This window comes from Parus major, chromosome 4 (assembly GCF_001522545.3).
Source record: "Parus major isolate Abel chromosome 4, Parus_major1.1, whole genome shotgun sequence".
In the NCBI taxonomy this organism is placed as follows: Eukaryota; Metazoa; Chordata; class Aves; order Passeriformes; family Paridae; genus Parus; species Parus major.
The window spans coordinates 66,035,851-66,040,683 of record NC_031771.1 but is presented as its reverse complement, the minus strand read 5'-3'; the positions used below and the strand labels follow the sequence as shown (position 1 = coordinate 66,040,683).

Below are 4,833 nucleotides of genomic sequence, written 5' to 3'. Positions count from 1 at the left end.
CCCTGGTGCAGGCACAGACTGTAGTCCTGTCCCAGCTTTGGCCTCCAGATGCTGCTCAGGATGTGCATGTCCCTCTGTCCCTCTCTGTGCTATCAGCCAGCCCCTGAGGCTCTCTGTGAATGCAGCAGGAATCCCTGATGGCTCATCCCACCCCAGGTCCTGCTGGCACTGCCAGGCCTTGCCATTCCTCTTCTGGATTTAACCTACCTTGGTACTCCATGGGGTGCACAGGTGAGATGGCCTGAGGAGTGACCTCTCCCTCTTCTTTACATGGTCTTGATGAAAGAGGACTCGAGAGAAGGGGGAAGGTGGCTCAGGATGTTTTTCAGGTTCATTTCTGTGGTGCAGGTTAATAAATACAGCTGGGCCTTGCTAATGGATAATTGAGTCTGGGACAAAGCACGGTCATTTCAGTTTTGCAGCTGTCCTGAAGGAAGGAAGGGAGAATATCTGGCAACAAGAGGGAGCTCCTGAAGCCTTGGCCATGGCATTTGGCCTGACATTAAATAGGACTGGGCCTTCCTTTGGCAAAAGGAACAAATCATCCTCCTTCCTCCAGTCCTGCTATCCCTGGGCTGTCCCAGGCTTAGGAGGAAAAGTGAAATAATGGGAAATTTGGAAAAGAGTAGAATCAGAGAATCAGGGAATCACAGAATGGTTTGGGTTGGAAGAAATGTCAAAGATCTCTTGTTCCACCCCTCTGCCCCAGGAAGGGACACTTCCACTGTCCCAGGTTTCTCCCAGCCCTGTCCAACCCAGCCTTGGACACTTGCAGGGATCCAGGGGTAGCCACAGCTTCTCTGGGCACCCTCTGCCAGGGCCTCACCACCCCCACAGGGAATACCTTCATCCTAATATCTAATTTAAATATCTCCTTTGTTAGTTAAAACTCTTCCCCTTGTCCCATCCTTACCTGTCCATGTAAAAAGTCACTCTCCCTGTTTTTCAGAAGCCCTCTTTAGGTACTAGAAGGTGCTAGAAGTTCTCCCTGGAGCTTTTCCTTTCTCCAGACCAAACAGCCCTGGGGGAGGACAGCACAGATGAGCACAGGGGCCATGGCTGATGTGAGGCAATTTGTTGGAGCAGCAGAAACCAAAATGAAACCACACCAGGAGAGGACCCTTCAGCACACCCAGCTGCCTCGCAGCCAGGGATGTGAAGTGTGGGGCAAGGAGGGGAAAAAAGGCACCAGGAATTTTTTTTAATATAGCTCTGACAGAGAAAGAAACTGAGACAAGCTGCCCTGGCTTGCTGGGTGGCTTTTGCTGGGTATTGCTTGGTCAGGGTGTTCCTGGGGGAAGCTCTGCAGGGCTAGCAGGAACCTACAGGGATCCCAATAAACCCCATGTGCTCCAGCAACATCAAGGTGAGCACTTTCCCAGCTCAGGGAGGAACTGCACGAGGGATTTACATTACATGATTTGCTTTCCAGGCTCTTTGTCTGGAAAAACCAACAGATTTTGGGGCAGTGGGAGCAGGTAGCAGAAGAAAATGGATGTGTGGATGAAATTTTTCTGTCGTGAAACCGGATCAGAGTGTGCCCTCACAGCCCAAGTGTGTCTGGGCTCCTGTTCCACGCTTCTGGGTAAACAGGATGTTGATATAATTAGCTTTCCTGTCATCAAGCCTATAGTAGCTGTACAGTGGAAAAAACCCTCCTGGCAGTGTTGGGCCATTTTGCTATGGAAAGATCCAGCATCTGATTTCATCTCCCTCCTTCCGAGCTGTAGATGGGACATCCCAGAGGTCTCCTGCTCCATCTCTTTAACACTTTGCCTTCCTCCCCATCCCTGTTTCAGCCTGAGAGGTGGGAGAAAAGACACCTGGAGAAAAAAGTTGTCTTGGAAGATGATTCCTGCGAGGGTGGGTTTGGGCTGTGTGTGGAGAGCAGCTCTGCCATGTGAGGAGCTGCCCCTGCTGCTGCTGGAGACAAGGTGGGTGCTTGTGGGACAGGACAAACCTGCAGTCCCATTGCCATGGATTTGTGTGGGGATGGTGGGAGCAAAAGGCCCTGTAAATACCCCTGATGTGGAAAAGAAACAATCTGTGTGTCCTGAAGGAAAGGCTGAGCTTTGAATCTTCCCCCCAGGCAGACGGGATGTAAACCACCCCAAACTTTTGGTGTGGTGACAACTGCAAATGCAACAATAAGCGTTGAAATGTGAAATAAACCAGCAAAACCAAACAAGAAAAACCTCCTCCCACCTAAAACGTTGCATTTTAGGAGGATGCAAAATGGGGTGAGTACAGAACCTCAGCCCTTCTCCAACTCCCTGAGCTGGGAAAGGCAATGAACCCTCCTGAGACATTTATCTATAAATTGTGTAATTTTGGGGGAAAAGGAATACAAGTCTGTCCAGATATTCCTGACTGCCTGAAGCCTGGAGGCAGTGGGCAGAGCCCTGTAAGGTTTACAGAGGAGTGGGTACGTGCCCATATCTTCCAAATGATGTCCTTGGCTTGTAGCTACTCTGGGGCAGGAAAGGGACAAAACCAAGTGGAATGAAAGCTCCTGGGTGGCCCCCGAAACTCCCTTTGGGCCAGGAAGAAGCATCCCAACCCTTGACATGAGGCTGAGTGGAGGCTGCTTGGGTTTAAGCCCTGTAGGGTTTTATGCTCATGGCATGGTGGGGAAGGAGTTTATGCGAGCCAGGATCTCACCTGGATGTGGTGTGAGGAGGGTGGGACCTTGGGTGGGCTCTGGGGTCCCTCAGTTTCTGTGCAGACATTGGGTTTCAAAGGATTCACTGCCCTCAGACCTGCTCCAGGCCTCACCCTGCTGGGACAAGCTGGGTGGATCTTGCCTGGGTAGGGATGTTGTGGCACTGGGATTGTTCTTTCCTGGGCAGCAACACCTTCATGAGGGGAACCATAGTGTTAAACTGGTGCAATTCTCAGCCTGCCTGTGCTGAGGGTCTTGCCTGAGCCCCTGCTGTGCCACCTTCCCCATTGCTGGTGGAAAGTTCTGTGGAGCTGAGCTCTGTGCCCTCCATGGGGGCACTCCCTGTACCCGAGCTCTGGCTCCTCCCTGCTGTGTGGCAGAGGCTGGGGCCAGGCTGAAGGGCTGTGCTGGCCTCTCTTCACCCCAGCACGATGGAAACAGCATGGGTTGTGCTGCTGCTCCGCAGGATCCTGCCCAGGGCTCAGCCCTGCCCGCTCTCGAAACGCGAGGAGCCGCTTGACCCTGACAACTCGGTGCTCTCCCTCTTTATTTTCCTCTCAGAGACATCCCTCAGGGTTTTCCCAAGCTACAATAAAACCAGAGAGCCCTTGGATTAGAAAACGGCGCCACAGCCACATCTTTCTCCTGTGCTTTCTCCTACTCCCTGCCCTACCAGCTCCCCCCAGCACTGTCAGACCAGCTGGAGCCACTGGCACTAAAAAACCCTCCAGGACCATCCCTGGGATCCCAGCCAGCCACGACACTTGAGCTGGGTTCAGGAGCTGCAGGGCAGAAGCAGCAGCCAAATTTTTGGAGGTTCAGGCTGGAGGTCTGTCTGCAGAGGCTTTGAAGCACAGCAGTGAGCGCTCCAGCTGAGGGCAAACCTCACCCTCCCACTCCCACATTGCCAGCAGAACTTTGTGTCCTGGTGGGTCTTCCATCTTTCCTAGAGGTGAAAAACCCCTGGAAACACCAGCTAGAAGCACTTCCTGAGTTACTTCAGGTAAAATCTGACCTCACCATCGTCAATGTGTCCTTCTGAAAACAGGAGATGTGCTCCTGGGCACAGGAGCTATCTCCTGAGGGCCAAATTTCCTGATCCATTTGCTGGCCAAGCATCTTGCAGTGTTCCCTAAGGAAGGAAAGGTTTACAAAGGCCCACACCACCACTGGCTGCAACCAGAGAGGAGGGAGAACCAGCTCAGCTGGAAATGATACCTGTGAAAAAGGGGAGGCAGGTGGAAGGAATCTTGTGACTGTAAGAACGTGCAAATTCTGGGCTAGTTCAGCAGGTCTCAGTGGGGTGGTGACCCTAATCTGGCTTTCATCCTGGGTTTGCAGCTCAAACCAGGCAAGCAGGGCAGTCTGTGGAGTCTCCTGCAGCAGGAGGTCAAATCCAGAGCCTGTCTGCTGTGGAGGCCCTGCTGAAAAGCCAGGACATTGCTGCTGCTGTCAGCAGGACCTGCAGCAGTTCATACACAAACCATTATTACCTCATTTAATTTGTTTTTCTTCCAAATAAAGTGGCTATGTGCTGGTCTCGAGGACATTTCCCCCCATCCCACCAGGAGCGGCCTTGAAGAGCTCTGAGTGCATCATCTCCAGAACATCCCGACCCAGAGGTTAATTCCATGTGGTGCCAGGGCCATTGAAGAAAACTCAAATTTCCTCAAAAGGAACCTGGTTCCTCCCCCTGCATCACATCCATTGGTTATGGAAAGCAGAGGCACCATGTGCTCCCCTGGGATTCAGGCCAGGTCTGCACATTTGGGGATGATTCCTCGTGCAGGAGGGTGAAGAAATAAAGTGTGGATTCATACAAGGGGAGCAGCCTGGTGCTGGTGTCATGCTGAGTCTTGAATTATCTCCTCATACCAGAGAAGGGCAGGAGTTATCCTGGCCAGGGACTGCCTGGGCCCTGAGCTCACACGCTGCTTTTTTCCTTACAAGGTCTCTCACTGGTTTCCAAAGCCACACAAGGTCCCTGAGACATTTGTTTCATACAATTCCAGAATGGGGTGGAAGGCACTTCAAACACCATCCAGTTCCAGCCCCCTGCCATGGGCAGGGACACCTTCCACTAGACTAGATTGCTCCAAACTCCATCCAGCCTGGCCTTGGACACCTCCAGGGATGGGGAGCCCACCTTACAGCTCAAAAGAGGGGATGGG

At 52.5% G+C, this 4,833-nt stretch overlaps 1 long non-coding RNA gene across 1 annotated transcript; it reads left to right on the top strand.

The window, feature by feature from the left end:
- The first annotated feature begins 1,644 nt into the window (after positions 1-1,644).
- LOC107202826 lies at positions 1,645-4,482 on the top strand. Its single transcript, XR_001520849.2, has 3 exons — positions 1,645-1,934; positions 2,090-2,240; positions 4,187-4,482. It is a non-coding gene; the product is annotated as an uncharacterized LOC107202826 (long non-coding RNA).
- The last annotated feature ends 351 nt before the right edge of the window (positions 4,483-4,833 follow it).